Source organism: Cryptomeria japonica, unplaced genomic scaffold (assembly GCF_030272615.1).
Source record: "Cryptomeria japonica unplaced genomic scaffold, Sugi_1.0 HiC_scaffold_161, whole genome shotgun sequence".
NCBI classification, from domain to species: Eukaryota; Viridiplantae; Streptophyta; class Pinopsida; order Cupressales; family Cupressaceae; genus Cryptomeria; species Cryptomeria japonica.
The window spans coordinates 207,501-225,000 of NW_026728983.1; the positions used below are offsets into that span (position 1 = coordinate 207,501).

The 17,500-nt window shown below is 59.7% G+C and overlaps 1 non-coding gene across 1 annotated transcript; it reads right to left on the reverse strand.

Moving 5' to 3' along the window:
• Positions 1–4,188: 4,188 nt before the first annotated feature.
• On the reverse strand, positions 4,189–4,307 carry LOC131866983 (5S ribosomal RNA). The gene has a single exon (XR_009365581.1). It is a non-coding gene; the product is annotated as a 5S ribosomal RNA (ribosomal RNA).
• Between the last annotated feature and the right edge of the window lie 13,193 nt (positions 4,308–17,500).

Consider the following 17,500-nt stretch of genomic DNA (forward strand, 5'->3'; position numbering starts at 1 on the left):
TGGGTTGCGCGCCCTGGTGCGCACCAAGGAGCGCTCTGAAGTGTGCTCCAAGGTGCGGCGTGCACGAAGTCGGAGCCCGGTTTGCCCCGGGTGTGCACCTCGGGTGCGCACCTCGCGTGCACCTTCGCTGCGGTGGGCACCTTGGCTGGGTTGCGCGCCTTGGTGGGCACCATGCAGTGCACGAAGTCGGAGCCCGGATTGCCCCGGGCGCGCACCTCCGCCAGGGTGGGCACCTTGGTGCGCACAACTTGCCTGGGCTGCGCACCAGGAAGGGCTCAAGATGGCACCCGCGTTCCGTTTTTTTCACTATCTTTCAGAACGGAAATTTTAAAATCTCATTTTTTTTTGCCTTTTCTGGAAATTAGTGAAGGCAGCGCATCAAAGGTGCGCAACGCTGGTGCGAACCTGGGAGCGCTCCGATGTGTGCTCCAAGGTGCGGCGTGCACGAAGTCGGACCCCGGTTTGCCCCGGGTGCGCACCTCGCGTGCACCTTGGTGCGCACACCTTGGCTGGGTTGCGCGCCCTGGTGGGCACCATGGTGCGCACCAAGGAGCGCTCCGAAGTGTGCTCCAAGGTGCGGCGTGCACGAAGTCGGAGCCCGGTTTGCCCCGGGTGCGCACCTCGCGTGCACCTTCGCCGCGGTGGGCACCATGGCGTGCACGAAGTCGGAGCCCGGTTTGCCCCGGGTGCGCACCTCGCGTGCACCTTCGCCGGGGTGGGCACCTTGGTGTGCAGACCTTGGCTGGGTTGCGCGCCCTGGTGGGCACCATGGTGCGCACCAAGGAGCGCTCCGAAGTGTGCTCCAAGGTGCGGCCTGCACGAAGTCGGAGCCCGGTTTGCCCCGGGTGTGCACCTCGGGTGGGCACCTTGGTGCGCATGCCTTGCCTGGGCTGCGCACCAGGGCGGGCTCAAGATGGCACCCGCGTTCCTTTTTTTTCACTATCTTTCAAAACGGAAATTTTAAAATCTCATTTTTTTTTGCCTTTTTCTGGAAATTAGTGAAGGCAGCGCATCAAAGGTGCGCACCTCGCTGCCCACCACGGTGCGCAACGCCGGTGGGCACCCGGGAGTGCTTCGAAGTGTGCTCCAAGGTGCTGCGTGCACGTTGTCGGAGCCCGGTTTGCCCCGGGTGCGCACCTCGCGTGCACCTTCGTCGGGGTGGGCACCTTGGCTGGGTTTGCCCCGGCTGCGCTCCGAAGCGGGGTTATTGGAGCGCCGCCTCTTTTTTTGTCGGAGCGTTTGGTGGGGTTTCTCGCATTGGCTCTTCCGAGGCCCGGTTGCCACCCTGGCGCGCACGAAGTCGGAAGTAGGGTTAATTGCCCGGGTGCGCACCTTTGCCAGGGTGGGCACCTTACCTGGGCTGCGCACCAGGGCGGGCTCAAGATGGCACGCGCGTTCCGTTTTTTTCACTATCTTTCAAAACGGAAATTTTAAAATCTCCTTTTTTTTTTGCCTTTTCTGGAAATTAGTGAAGGCAGCGCATCAAAGGTGCGCACCTCGCTGCCCACCTTGGTGTGCTCTGAGGTGCGCACCCGGGAGCGCTACGAAGTGTGCTCCAAGGTGCGGCGTGCACGTTGTCGGAGCCCGGTTTGCCCCGGGTGCGCACCTCGCCTGCACCTTGGCCGGGGTGGGCACCTTGGCTGGGTTTGCCCAGGGTGCGCTCCGAAGCGGGGTTACTGGAGCGCCCCCTCTTTTTTTGTCAGAGCGTTTGGTGGGGTTTCTCGCATTGGCTCTTCCCAGGCCCGGTTGTTGGGTGCGCTCCCACCCTGGCGCGCGCGAAGTTGGAAGTTGGGTTAATTGCCCGGGCGCGCACCTTCGCCAGGGTGGGCACCTTGGTGCGCACACCTTGGCTGGGCTGCGCACCAGGGCGGGCTCAAGATGGCACCAGCATTCCCTTTTTCTCACTATCTTTCAAAACGGAAATTTTAAAATCTCGTTTTTTTTTTGCCTTTTATGGAAATTAGTGAAGGCATCGCATCAAAGGTGCGCACCTCGCTGCCCACCTTGGTGTGCTCCGAGGTGCCCACCACGGTGCGCAACGCCGGTGCGAACCCGGGAGCGCCCCGATGTGTGCTCCAAGGTGCGGCGTGCACGAAGTCGGACCCCGGTTTGCCCCGGGTGCGCACCTCGCGTGCACCTTGGTGCGCACACCTTGGCTGGGTTGCGCGGCCTGGTGGGCACCATGGTGCGCACCAAGGAGCGCTCCGAAGTGTGCTCCAAGGTGCGGCGTGCACGAAGTCGGAGCCCGGTTTGCCCCGGGTACGCACCTCGCGTGCACCTTCGCCGGGGTGGGCACCTCGGCTGGGTTGCGCGCCCTGGTGCGCACCAAGGAGCGCTCCGAAGTGTGCTCCAAGGTGCGGCGTGCACGAAGTCGGAGCCCGGTTTGCCCCGGGTGCGCACCTTCGCCGCGGTGCGCACCATGGCGTGCACGAAGTCGGAGCCCGGTTTGCCCCGGGTGCGCACCTCGCGTGCACCTTCGGCGGGGTTGCGCGCCCTGGTGGGCACCATGGTGCGCACCAAGGAGCGCTCCGAAGTGTGCTCCAAGGTGCGGCGTGCACGAAGTCGGAGCCCGGTTTGCCCCGGGTGCGCACCTCGCGTGCACCTTCGGCGGGGTTGCGCGCCCTGGTGGGCACCATGGTGCGCACCAAGGAGCGCTCCGAAGTGTGCTCCAAGGTGCGGCGTGCACGAAGTCGGAGCCCGGTTTGCCCCGGGTGCGCACCTCGCGTGCACCTTCGCCGCGGTGGGCACCATGGCGTGCACGAAGTCGGAGCCCGGTTTGCCCCGGGTGCGCACCTCGCGTGCACCTTCGCCGGGGTGGGCACCTCGGCTGGGTTGCGCGCCCTGGTGCGCACCAAGGAGCGCTCCGAAGTGTGCTCCAAGGTGCGGCGTGCACGAAGTCGGAGCCCGGTTTGCCCCGGGTGCGCACCTCGCGTGCACCTTCGCCAGGGTGGGCACCTCGGTGCGCACACCTTCTCAATGTTTTCTTGCCTTTTCTGGAAATTGGTGAAGGCAGCGCATCAAAGGTGCGCACCTCGGTGTGCTCCGAGGTGCGAACCCGAGAGCGCTCCGAGGTGCCCACGAAGTCGAAAGTCGGGTTAATTGCATTGTTTTCCCCGGGTGCGCTCCGAGGTGCGCAACATCGGCGCGCACCAAGGAGGGCTCCGAAGTGTGCTCCAAGGTGCGCACGATGGCGTGCACCTCTGGTGCGCACGATTCGGAGCTCGGTTTGACCGGGGTGCGCACACCTTGGCTGGGTTGCGCACCTTTTGTGCGCTCCAAGGTGCGCACGAAGTCGGAGCTCGGTTTGCCCCGGGTGCGCACCTTCGCCAGGGTGCGCACCTTGATGCGCACGCCTTGGCTGGGCTGCGCACCTTGGTGGGCGCCATGGTGCGCACCTTTCGTGCGCTCCAAGGTGCGCACGAAGTCGGAGCTCGGTTTGCCCCGGGTGCGCACCTTGGTGGGCGCCATGGTGCACTCCGAGGTGCCCAAGATTGGTGCGCACCAAGGAGCGCTCCGAAGTGCGCTCCAAGGTGCGCGCGAAGTCGAAAGTTGGGTTAATTGTCCGGTTTGCCTCGGGTGCGCACCTTGCGTGCACCTTCGCCAGGGTGGGCGCCTTGGTGCGCACACCTTGGCTGGGCTGCGCACACCTTGGCACCCGCGTTTCCTTCATTTTAAATTTTTTTTTTTTACAATCTCTCAAGTGGGAAATTCTATAATCTCAACTTTTTTTGCCTTTTCAGGAAACTTTTGAATGGAGCGCATCATTGGTGCGCTCCGAAGTGTGCTCCAAAGCTCTCTCCAGCTGCGTGCACCTGCCCCGGCCGCGCACCCGGCCCCGCCCAGCTTCGCTCACCTGTCCCGGGCGTCTGGTGCGGAACCTTAGAGTAAGAAACATCACCGTGCACCTTGGCCAACGTGCGCGACTCGACCGAGCGCGCACTGGCCGAGGTGCACACCGATTTCACCTGGGTGCGCGCGCAGCACCTCGGGCGCACCGGGGTGCGCGCACAACGCCCGGGTTGCACCGTGGCCTGTGTGCTCGGGGCGCCTCGGGTGCGCGCTCGGTGTCGCCCCCGCGCGCGCGGTAGTGCGGGCAGCGCACCCCGGCCCGGCCCGGCCCCGACGAGAACGCAAACGGGCAAAAGGTTTATTCAAATAGCATTGCGACGCCCGGCGAAAAACTAAAAAAGGGTGCAACACCGGGACTTCCCGGGAGGTCACCCATCCCAGTACTACTCCGGCCCAAGCGCGCTTAACTGCGGAGTTCTGATGGGATCCGGTGCACTAACGCTGGTATGATCGCACCCGTTATGAGCTTGTCGCAGTGTGTACTTAGCAAACCGCGACCCACGTGCGAATCCACCCCGGCCACCCACCCCCGTCGAGGTGCACACCCTCCCTCGCGAAGTGCGCCCCGTTCGCCAAGTGTGAGCCCTGCCCGGGTGCGCGCACCTTGCTAGGGCGTCGGGTGTGCACCCGGCCCGGCCTACGTGCGTGCACCTGGAGGGGGCGTCGTGTGCGTGCAGTGTCCCGTCTGCAACGCGGTGCCCACACACCACCTCGGGCGCAACGACCTGCGCTCACATGTGGGCCGAGTGCACCTTGGTGCATGTTCGGGGCGCCTCGGGTGCACGCTCGATCTTGCCCCGGTGCACCAAGGCGCTCGGTTTGCCCCGGGTGCGCACTTGGTGCAAGGTGGGCACCCAAAATAGGGATCAAGCACCAAAACACAAGTTTCGGGATGCAAAATGGGACCCAAGGACCACAAATGCGTTCCAAGACCCATGATGGGTCCACGAGAACAAAAATGTGTTCCGAGACTTAATAAACAAATATTGGGTTTTAGGAGAAGAAACATGCTCTGATGCCCAAAACGAGAATCGACCCCGAAAAGGCCACAGGCCAAAAGTGGGATGCGAGACAAAAAAAAATGGGACCCGAGGACCAAAATTGGGTTCCCAGGTCGAAGACAGGGCAACCGGACAAGAAACGACCTCTAAGGCTCGAAATGAGTCCCGACGACTAAAACTTGACAAGAAGCACCCATCAGGCACCCAACTCGACACCCATGGGATGCCGACCCACCCGGGCTTCCACCTAGCACACCTTGGCACCCACCCACCCTCGCACCCAACCTCGCACCCAACTTAGCACCTTTGAACCCACATTGGCACTCACCCTGACCCTGGCACCTTGGAACCCACATTGGCACTCACCTTGACCCTGGCACCCACCTTTGCACTCACCTTGGGACCCACCCTGGCTCCCACCTCGGCACCCACCCAGACACCCACCTTGGTTCCTTGGCACCCACCTTGGATCCTTGGCACCCACCCCGACACCCACCTTGGCACGCAACTTGGCTACTTGCCACCCACCTTGGCTCCTTGACGCCCACCCCGACAACCACCCCGTGACCTACCCTGGCTAGGGTTGGTGCACACCCACCCTGGTGCCCACCTTGGCACCCACCCTATGACCCACCTTGGCACGCACCTTAGTACCCACCCCGTTACCCACCCTAGGACCCACCCCGTGACCCACCTTGGCCAGGGTGGGTGCACCCACCCTGGTGCCCACCTTGGCACCCACCCATCCTAGCACCCAGCCTGTGACCGGGCTTGGAACCCAACCTTGCACCCGCACCCGTCTTGGCCAGTGTGGGTGCGCACCCATCCTGGCACCCACGTTGTGACACACCCTTTAACCCACGCACCCTAGCACCCACGTTGGCACCCACCTTGGAACCCAACCTAGCAACTTGGCACCCACCCCGTGACCCACCTTGGCATCCACCATAGCAGTCGCCGACTTGGCACCCACCTCGGCACCCACCTTGACACTTGTGGACCCACCTTGCCACTCACCCTAGCATCGACCCATCCTAGCACCCACCCTGGCACCTTTGCACCCTAGCACTCACCCATCCTAGCACCTAACCTGTGACCCACCTTGACACTCACCCTCGCACCCACCTTGGAACCCAACCTAGCACCCACCCACCCTGACACCAACCCTAGCACCTACCCACCCTTGCACCCACCCTGTGACCCATCTTGGCACCCACCCATCCTACCACTCAACCTATCACCCACCTTCTCACCCACCTTGGCATCCACCTTAGCACCCACCCACACTGGCACCTTGGCACCCACCTCGGGCAAGGTGGGTGCACACCCACCCTGGCACCCAATTTAGAACCCACCGAGCATGTTACCCACCTTGGCACCCACATTGCAGCCCACCCTAGTACCCACCCTATGACCCACATTGGCATCCACACCCTAGCACCCAGGCACCTCGACACCCGCCTTGACACCCACCCTAGCACTGAACCTGTGACCCACCTTGGAACTCACCCTAGAACCCACCCACCCTGTGAACCACCTTGGCATCCACCTTAGCACCCACCCACCTTGGCACCCACTCTAGCACTCACCCATCCTAACACCCAACTTGTTACCCACCTTGGCACCCGCCCTCGCGTCCACCTTGAAACCCACCCTAGCACCCACCCACGCAGGAGCCCACCTTGGCACCCAACCTAACACCCACGCATCCTGGCACCCAACTTGTGACCCACCTTGGAACCCACCCTAGTACCCACCTTTGAACCCACTATATCACCAACCCACCTTGGCACCCACCCTATGACCCTCTTTGGAATCCACCCTAGCACGCACCCACCCTGGCACCCACCATGGAGCGCACCCTAGCACCCACCCACCTCGGCACGCACCTCAACACCCACCTTGGTGTGCGCACTGCGCCAACCTCTCAAAGACCCTATGTGGTGCGCTCCAAAGTGTACACCTTTGGTGCGCTCCAAGGTGCGCACCTTTGGTGCACACCGAGGTGCACACCAAAGTGTGCACCGAGGTGAGCACCAAAGTGCACTCCAGGGTGCACACCAAGGCGTGCACCTTTGGTGCGGTCAATGCAAACGAATTCGGAAGTTGGGGTCGATGTCCTAATCGCTGCTGCAGACTACACGTATGAGAATCGGACAAATAGCTTTATATAGGGGAGGTGTTGCGTTTGATGGGTCGACTCCCCTGGTTGTGTGCACTGCACCAACTTCAAAGACCCTGTCTTGTTTAAGAAGTCAAAAGTTGGGGTGGATGTCCTAATCATTGCTGCAGTCTACGCATGTATGAGAATCAGACAAATAGCTTATATAGGGGAGGTGTTGCATTCGGTGGGTTGACTCCCCTGGTTGTGCGCACTGCGCCAACCTCAAAGACCCCGCATAGCAGAAGAAGTCGGAAGTCGGATTTTGGTGAGCACCAAGGCGTGCACCTTTGGTGCGGTCAACGCAGACGAATTCAGAAGTTGGGGTGGATGTCCTAATCGTTGTTGCAGGCTACACATGTATGAGAATCAGACAAATAGCTTATATAGGGGAGGTGTTGGGTTTGATGGGTCAACTCCCTTGGTTGTGCGCATTACGCCAACCTCAAAGACCTTGTTTTCGTTAAGAAGTCAAAAGTTGGGGTCAATGTCCTAATGGCTCCTGCAGGCTACACATGTATGAGAATCGGACAAATAGCTTATATAGGGGAGGTGTTGGGTTTGATGGGTCGACTCCCCTGGTTGTGCGCATTACGTCAACCTCAAAGACCTTGTTTTCGTTAAGAAGTCAAAAGTTGGGGTCGATGTCCTAATTGCTCCTGTAGACTACACATGTATGAGAATCAGACAAATAGCTTATATAGGGGAGGTGTTGGGTTTGATGGGTTGACTCCCCTAGTTGTTCGCATTACACCAACCTCAAAGACCTTGTTTTCGTTTAGAAGCCGAAAGTTGGGGTCGATGTCCTAATTGCTCCTGCAGGCTACGCATGTATGAGAATCAGACAAATAGCTTATATAGGGGAGGTGTTGGGTTTGATGGGTCGACTCCCCTGGTTGTGCGCATTGCGCCAACCTCAAAGACCCTGCATTGCGGATGAAGTCGAAAGTCAGAGTTTGGTGTGCTACAAGGTGTGGTCGAAGGTGCTCACCTAGGTGTGCACCTTTGGAGCACAGGAAAAGTGCCCTCCAAAAGTGCGCACCTTTGGAGTGCACAAAAGTGCCCTCCAAAAGTGCGCACCTTTGGAGCGCAGAAAAGTGCCCTCCAAAAAGTGCCCTCCAAAAGTGCGCACCTTTGGAGCGCAGAAAAGTGCCCTCCAAAAGTGCGCACCTTTGGAGCGCAGAAAAGTGCCCTCCAAAAAGTGCCCTCCAAAAGTGCGCACCTTTGGAGCGCAGAAAAGTGCCCTCCAAAAGTGCGCACCTTTGGAGCGCAGAAAAGTGCCCTCCAAAAAGTGCCCTCCAAAAGTGCGCACCTTTGGAGCGCAGAAAAGTGCCCTCCAAAAAGTGCCCTCCAAAAGTGCGCACCTTTGGAGCGCAGAAAAGTGCCCTCCAAAAAGTGCCCTCCAAAAGTGCGCACCTTTGGAGCGCAGAAAAGTGCCCTCCAAAAAGTGCCCTCCAAAAGTGCGCACCTTTGGAGCGCAGAAAAGTGCCCTCCAAAAAGTGCCCTCCAAAAGTGCGCACCTTTGGAGCGCAGAAAAGTGCCCTCCAAAAGTGCGCACCTTTGGAGCGCACAAAAGTGCCCTCCAAAAGTGCGCACTTTTGGTGCGCACCAAGGCGCTGGTTCGGTCGTTGCAGGCGAGTTCGGAAGTTGGGGTCGATGTCCTGAGCGGAGGTGCAAACTACACAGGTGTCGGAATCGGACAAATAGCTTATATAGGGGAGGTGTATGCTTCGATGGGTCGACTCCCCAGGTTGAGCGCACCGCGCCAACCTCAAAGACCCTACGGTATGGATGAAGTCGGAAGTTGGGTCCGATGACCAATTCGATTAGTAGGTATGCTCATGAGGTCGGAATTTGGGTCCGATGACCTGCCATGTGCAGGAAGGCGAATGTTGACACTGTGCGTTGCAAGGTGCACACCAAGGCGCTGGTGCGGTCTTTTTAGTCGAGTTCGGAAGTTGGGGTCGATGTCCTGATCGGAGGTGCAAGCTACACAGGTGTGGGAATCGGACAAATAGCTTATATAGGGGAGGTGTATGCTTCGTTGGGTCGACTCCCCGGGTTGAGCGCACCGCGCCAACCTCAAAGACCCTACGGTATGGATGAAGTCGGAAGTTGGGTCCGATGACCGATTCGATATGTAGGCATACTCGCGAGGTCGGAATTTGGGTCCGATGACCTGCCACGTGCAGGAAGGCGAATGTTGGCACTGTGCGTTGCAAGGTGCGCACCAAGGCGCTGGTTCGGTCGTTGGAGGCGAGTTCGGAAGTTGGGGTCGATGTCTTGATCGGAGGTGCAAACTACACAGGTGTGGGAATCGGACAAATAGCTTATATAGGGGAGGTGTATGCTTCGTTGGGTCGACTCCCCGGGTTGAGCGCACCGCGCCAACCTCAAAGACCCTACGGTATGGATGAAGTCGGAAGTTGGGTCCGATGACCGATTCGATATGTAGGCATACTCGCGAGGTCGGAATTTGGGTCCGATGACCTGCCATGTGCAGGAAGGCGAATGTTGGGACTGTGCGTCGCAAGGTGCGCACCAAGGCGCTGGTGCCGTCGTTGCAGTCGAGTTCGGAAGTTGGGGTCGATGTCCTGGTCAGAGGTGCAAACTACACAGGTGTGGGAATCGGACAAATAGCTTATATAGGGGAGGTGTATGCTTCGATGGGTCGACTCCCTGGGTTGAGCGCACCGCGCCAACCTCAAAGACCCTACAGTATGGATGAAGTCGGAAGTTGGGTCCGATGACCGATTCGATACGTAGGCATATTGGCGAGGTCTGAATTTGTGTCCGATGACCTGCCATGCGCAGGAAGGCGGAATTTGGGTCCGATGACCGAGTTGATGGCGTGCCATGCGCAGAAAGGCGGAATTTGGGTCCGATGACCGAGTTGATGTTGATGGCCCGCCATGCACAGGAAGGCGGAATTTGGGTCCGATGACCGATTTGAAGGCGTGCCATACGCAAAAAGGCGGAGTTTGGGTCCGATGACCGAGTTGATATTGATGGCCCGCCATGCGCAGGAAGGCGGAATTTGGGTCCGATGACCTGACATACGCATGGAGTCCGACTCGGGGGCCGATGTTCGATTCGATGACTTGCATTGTGGGTAAAGTCGGAAGTTGTGGTCTTTGACCCGATTCGATGACCAGACTTCGGCTGCTTGAGAATCGGACAAATAACTTATATAGGGGAGGTAGTGTTCTCGAGCATCCTCCCCCCGTGCCCGTTTATGTCGATTGATGCTGGTGCTCGACTGGTTGGAGCGCTCGGATGCAAAAATCTTGCACCAGGATTTATCGATTGTGATGGACACGGCAAGTCTCCTGATTGCTATGCAGGAGCTCATCGTGAATCTCTATGCGGCCTTGGTATGGACTCGACCTGCGGAATGGTTCGGCAATGGTAGTCGCTCCAACACGTCCTTGCAATGGCCACAGAGGTGATTCGACTAGAGCTCCAGTCTAGCTTTTGGGTTGCTTGGCGGACTGGTATAGCCGCGATCGAGTTCCGGCCATGAACGTTTTAGATAGCTCTTGGGCTTTCTGGGACGGAAGTCGGAAGTTTGGGCTGTTGTCCGATTTGATGACCATTCTTCGGATGTGTGAGAATCGGACAAATAACTTATATAGGGGACTGTGTTGTCTCACGCAGCCCCCTCCGTGCCCCTCTATCTCGACCGATGTTGGTGCTTGAAAGGGTTGGGATCGCTCGGATTTATAAACGTGCACCACCATTTGTCGAGTGTGAGGGACGCGGCAGGTCTCCTAAATGCTATGCGGGCGCTCTCTGAGAATCTCTATCCGGCCTCGACACAGACTAGTCTTGCTGAATGGTTTGGCACTGGTAGTCGATCCAACACGTCGTTGTTGTGGCCGCCTAGGCGATTCGATTCGAGCCCCCGTCTAGCTTTTGGGTTGCTTGGCGGATTTTGCCCTATCCGCAAGTGAGCTCGGTCCCTAAACGTTCGAGAAACCCGATTGCTATGCGCCGACTCTCTTTCTTGCGAGCCTCCATCTAGCTTTTGGGTCTCTACGGAACGGAAGTCGGAATCTGGGACCGTTGTTTGATTCGACGAGGCAGACTACGGTTGTGCGAGAATCGGACAAATAACTTATATAGGGGAGGTGTTGACTGGAGCATTCTCCCCCGTGCCCCTCTAACTCGACCAATGCTGGCGCTCGAACGGTGGTAGCGCTCGGATTTTCATTGAGCGCCAGCATTGGTCGATTTAGAGGGGCATGCGAGATTCCCGAATGCTATGCGAGGGCTCTAACGGAAATGTCTATTGGTTTCGGTATGGATGCAATTGCGAGTGGTTCGGCAAAGGTAGTCGTTCCGATGCGTCCATGTCGTGGCCAAATCGATAATTCGATTTGAGCCCTCGTATAGCATTTGGGTCTCTCGATGTGATTCCGCATTCCAGTCCCTTTGGGCACTGCTTGAGCCGCATCCCAGGGGGTTCCCTTCCCAATAATCTGCCTCGCAACCCGATTGCTATGCGGTGAGGCTCCTCGGCCGCCTCGGAACTATCTGTGTATCAGACGCATCGCGGGATAAGGGGTTGGCAACGGTAGTCGCCCCAAGCGCGTCCGATGCTTGGACCATTCCGAGGCGGCCCTGAAGCCTCTTCCGTCTAGCCGTTGGGTCCTTCTCGCCGCATCCCTCGCCTCGCACCCCGATTGCTATGCGGTGAGGCTCCTCAGCCGCCTCGGAACTATCTGTGTATCGGACGCGTCGCGGGATAAGGGGTTGTCACTGGTAGTCGCCCCAAGCGCGTCCGATGCTTGGACCATTCCGAGGCGGCCCTGAAGCCTCTTCCGTCTAGCCGTTGGGTCCTTCTCGCCGCATCCCTCGCCTCGCACCCCGATTGCTATGCGGTGAGGCTCCTCGGCCGCCTCGGAACTATCTGTGTATCGGACGCGTCGCGGGATAAGGGGTTGTCATTGGTAGTCGCCCCAAGCGCGTCCGATGCTTGGACCATTCCGAGGCGGCCCTGAAGCCTCTTCCGTCTAGCCGTTGGGTCCTTCTCGCCGCATCCCTCGCCTCGCACCCCGATTGCTATGCGGTGAGGCTCCTCGGCCGCCTCGGAACTATCTGTGTATCGGACGCGTCGCGGGATAAGGGGTTGTCACTGGTAGTCGCCCCAAGCGCGTCCGATGCTTGGACCATTCCGAGGCGGCCCTGAAGCCTCTTCCGTCTAGCCGTTGGGTCCTTCTCGCCGCATCCCTCGCCTCGCACCCCGATTGCTATGCGGTGAGGCTCCTCGGCCGCCTCGGAACTATCTGTGTATCGGACGCGTCGCGGGATAAGGGGTTGTCACTGGTAGTCGCCCCAAGCGCGTTCGATGCTTGGACCATTCCGAGGCGGCCCTGAAGCCTCTTCCGTCTAGCCGTTGGGTCCTTCTCGCCGCATCCCTCGCCTCGCACCCCGATTGCTATGCGGTGAGGCTCCTCGGCCGCCTTGGAACTATCTGTGTATCGGACGCGTCGCGGGATAAGGGGTTGTCACTGGTAGTCGCCCCAAGCGCGTCCGATGCTTAGACCATTCCGAGGCGGACCCGAAGCCTCTTCCGTCTAGCCGTTGGGTCCTTCTCGCCGCATCCTTCGCCTCGCACCCCGATTGCTATGCGGTGAGGCTCCTCGGCCGCCTCGGAACTATCTGTGTATCGGACGCGTCGCGGGATAAGGGGTTGTCACTGGTAGTCGCCCCAAGCGCGTCCGATGCTTGGACCATTCCGAGGCGGACCCGAAGCCTCTTCCGTCTAGCCGTTGGGTCCTTCTCGCCGCATCCCTCGCCTCGCACCCCGATTGCTATGCGGTGAGGCTCCTCGGCCGCCTTGGAACTATCTGTGTATCGGACGCGTCGCGGGATAAGGGGTTGTCACTGGTAGTCGCCCCAAGCGCGTCCGATGCTTGGACCATTCCGAGGCGGACCCGAAGCCTCTTCCGTCTAGCCGTTGGGTCCTTCTCGCCGCATCCCTCGCCTCGCACCCCGATTGCTATGCGGTGAGGCTCCTCGGCCGCCTTGGAACTATCTGTGTATCGGACGCGTCGCGGGATAAGGGGTTGTCACTGGTAGTCGCCCCAAGCGCGTCCGATGCTTGGACCATTCCGAGGCGGACCCGAAGCCTCTTCCGTCTAGCCGTTGGGTCCTTCTCGCCGCATCCCTCGCCTCGCACCCCGATTGCTATGCGGTGAGGCTCCTCGGCCGCCTTGGAACTATCTGTGTATCGGACGCGTCGCGGGATAAGGGGTTGTCACTGGTAGTCGCCCCAAGCGCGTCCGATGCTTGGACCATTCCGAGGCGGCCCCGAAGCCTCTTCCGTGTAGCCGTTGGGTCCTTCTCGCCGCATCCCTCGCCTCGCACCCCGATTGCTATGCGGTGAGGCTCCTCGGCCGCCTTGGAACTATCTGTGTATCGGACGCGTCGCGGGATAAGGGGTTGTCACTGGTAGTCGCCCCAAGCGCGTCCGATGCTTGGACCATTCCGAGGCGGCCCCGAAGCCTCTTCCGTGTAGCCGTTGGGTCCTTCTCGCCGCATCCCTCGCCTCGCACCCCGATTGCTATGCGGTGAGGCTCCTCGGCCGCCTTGGAACTATCTGTGTATCGGACGCGTCGCGGGATAAGGGGTTGTCACTGGTAGTCGCCCCAAGCGCGTCCGATGCTTGGACCATTCCGAGGCGGACCTGAAGCCTCTTCCCTCTAGCCGTTGGGGCTTTCTCGCCGCATCCCTCGCCTCGCACCCTGATTGCTATGCTGTGAGGCTCCTCGGCCGCCTTGGAACTATCTGTGTATCGGACGCATCGCGGGATAAGGGGTTGGCAGTGGTAGTCGCCCCAAGCGCATCCGATGCTTGGACCATTCCGAGGCGGCCCTGCAGCCTCTTCCGTCTAGCCGTTGGGGCCATCTCGCCGCATCCCCCACCTCGCACCACGATTGCTATGCGGTGAGGCTCCTTGGCCGCCTCGGAACTATCTGTGTATCGGACGCATCGCGGGATAAGGGGTTGTCACTGGTAGTCGCCCCAAGCGCGTCCGATGCTTGGACTATTCCGAGGCGGCCCTGCAGCCTCTTCCGTCTAGCCGTTGGGGCCATCTCGCTGCATCCCCCACCTCCTCGGCCGCCTCGGAACTATCTGTGTATCGAACGCATCGCGGGATAAGGGGTTGGCAGTGGTAGTCGCCCCAAGCGCGTCCGATGCTTGGACTATTCCGAGGCAGCCCTGCAGCCTCTTCCGTCTAGCCTTTGGGGCCATCTCGCCGCATCCCTCGCCTCGCACCCCGATTGCTATGCGGTGAGGCTCCTCGGCCGCCTGGGAACTATCTTCGTATCGGACGCATCGCGGGATAAGGGGTTGTCACTGGTAGTCGCCCCAAGCGCGTCCGATGCTTGGACTATTCCGAGGCGGCCCTGTGGCCTCTTCCGTCTAGCCGTTGGGGCCATCTCGCCGCATCCCCCACCTCGCACCCCGATTGCTATGCGGTGAGGCTCTTCGGCCGCCTTGGAACTATCTTCGTATCGGACGCATTGCGGGATAAGGGGTTGTCACTGGTAGTGGCCCCAAGCGCGTCCGATGCTTGGACTATTCCGAGGCGGCCCTGCAGCCTCTTCCGTCTAGCCGTTGGGGCCATCTCGCCGCATCCCCCACCTCGCACCCCGATTGCTATGCGGTGAGGCTCCTCGGCCGCCTTGGAACTATCTTCGTATCGGACGCATCGCGGGATAAGGGGTTGTCACTGGTAGTCGCCCCAAGCGCGTCCGATGCTTGGACTATTCCGACGCGGCCCTGTGGCCTCTTCCGTCTAGCCGTTGGGGCCATCTCGCCGCATCCCCCACCTCGCACCCCGATTGCTATGCGGTGAGGCTCCTCGGCCGCCTTGGAACCATCTTCGTATCGGACGCATCGCGGGATAGGGGGCTGTCACTGGTAGTCGCCCCAAGCGTGTCCGATGCTTGGACCATTCCTAGGCGGCCCTGAAGCCTCTTCCGTCTAGCCGTTGGGGCCTTCCCGCCCCATCCCTCGCCTCGCACCCCCGATTGCTATGCGGTGAGGCTCCTCGGCCGCCTTGGAACCATCTGTGTATCGGACGCATCGCGGGATAAGGGGTTGGCACTGGCAGTCGCCCCAAGCGCGTCCGATGCTTGGACCATTCCGAGGTGGCCCTGAAGCCTCTTCCGTCTAGCCGTTGGGGCCTTCCCGCCCCATCCCTCGCCTCGCACCCCGATTGATATGCGGTGAGGCTCCTCGGCCGCCTTGGAACTATCTGTGTATCGGACGCATCGCGGGATAAGGGGTTGGCACTGGTAGTCGTCCCAATCGCATCCGATGCTTGGACCATTCCGAGGCGGCCCTGCAGCCTCTTCCGTTTAGCCGTCGGGGCCTTCCCGCCGCATCCCTCGCCTCGCATCCCGATTCCTATGCGGTGAGTCTTCTCGGCCGCCGCGGAACTATACCTGTTATTGCTACTGCATCCTTCGGCTGGTAACCTCCTCTGCCGCCTTGGAACGTTCTCTTTGTCGGACGCGTCGCGGGATAAGGGGTTGGCACTGGTAGTCGCCCCAAGCGCGCCCGATGCATAGACCGCTCCGAGTCGACCTTGCTTTCAGCCTCTCACATGCATAGACCTCTCTGAGTCGACCCTGCAGCCTCTCACGTTTAGCCTTTGGAATCTCGCCTCACAACATGATTGCTATCCTTGATGCATCCCTTGCCTCGAGCCCTGATTGCTTTCTTGGCTGCATCCCTCCTCTCCTCACAGCCCGGTTGTCATCACTGCTTCATCCGTCGCTTCATGCATTCTGGCTGCTGGGCCCTTCCCACCGCACACCTCGATTGCTATCTCTTCTGCATCACACACCCCGATTGCTATCTCTGCTACATCCCTCGGCTCTCACTTCTGCATCCTTCGCCTCACACCTCGATTGCTATCAATGCTGCATCCGTAACCTCACACCCCGATTGCTATGCGGGGAGGCTCCTTGGCCGCCTTGGAAATTTCTGTGTGTCGGACGCACCGCGGGATAAGGGGTTGGCACTGGTAGTCGCCCCAAGTGCGCCCGATTCTTAGACCGCTTCGAGGTGACCTCGTAGCCTCTTTCGTCCAGGCTTCCTGCCTTCAACGCCCTTTTTACACCTCGATTGCTATGCGCGGGCTCGTTGGCGTCTATCACCTCTCTGCGAAGAGTGGCACGATGATTGTTGGGGTAAATCGTAGCAGTCCGATCTCTGGCCTTGGGCCATTGTGAGGGCTGATCGATTTCCTGTGCGCATCTCGTGTTCGCCCAGTAACAGACTCGACGACTTGTAATCGGTCTTGTTCCCGATTGTTCCTGGAGGTAGTCTTCGGAACTCTTGGATTTGACCTGTCACTCGAACTGTCCTCTTCCGAGGATGCTTGTGTGTGTGTGCTTGTGCCATTTCCTTGGCGGTATTAACGAGATATTAAAGAGCGGAGTGAGCGCCTCGCCCAGCTATGTTTGGGGCTCTCACTCCCTTACCCGGTGTGCGACCGCTTTGCACGTAGGTTGCGGAGCATTGCGACTCTTTCGATGTTTGGCGGTTGTCTTCCGGTGATGCGTTGGTCCCGAAGTGCACGTTACTAGCATTTCTGCCATTGTTCTCGATCTTTGGCACGTTCCTTCGTTGCAATTGGATATATATCTCCGTTTATACGCGCAGGCTTCTCCCGCCTATTCAGCGCTGTCCCACTCTCAGCACTCTCGTGGTCTCCTTGGCTTCTCTCTCCCGTGAGCGAGCTCTCTTCTCGAGTCTTTTCCATGTCCCATGGAGGTTGCCTTGCGAAATTCGGGCACACAAACGTGACCGGATAAGAGCGGAATTGCCTATGAGGAGAAGCTCACCTTAGGGAGCAGCAATGCCGAGTGTTTCGACAGAGGGTAGAGGGGGCGTTGTTTGGGCGGTTGCACAAAAGAGTGCTACGTTTGCACTGAAGGTTGCTTCTTCGTCTCCGACGAACTCTTCGAGGCAAAAAAGCTTGTTTACGGGGTCGAGGTGGGACTGTTCGTGCGAGTTGCGCCACCAAAAGTGCGTAGGGGGCATATACCTGGGAAATGGATGTCTCTGAGTGGCCTTACTCGGTCGCGTGCACGGTGCATTCTCTAACGGCAGGACTGTCGCGAGCATGTGCGGTTCGGATGTTTTCGGGTAAAGGGTTCCGTACGGGATGTTCTTCCCAGGCTCCTGTGAACCGAGACTCTGCATCGTCATGCTCCGGCTCCCGTGGGTGCTTCATGCCTCGTCGAGCTGTTTGTCGTGGACGATTAAGGCCGAGGCCTTCCTTCGAGAGGGGAATTGTTCAGGCTGGTCGAGGCGGGATTGTTCGTGCGGGGTGCACCACCAAAAGTGCGTAGGGGGCATATGCCTGGGAAATGGATGTCTCTGAGTGGCCTTACTCGGTCGCGTGCACGGTGCACAGTCTCACGGCATGACTGTCGCGAGCATCGACGGTGCGGTGGTTTTCGGG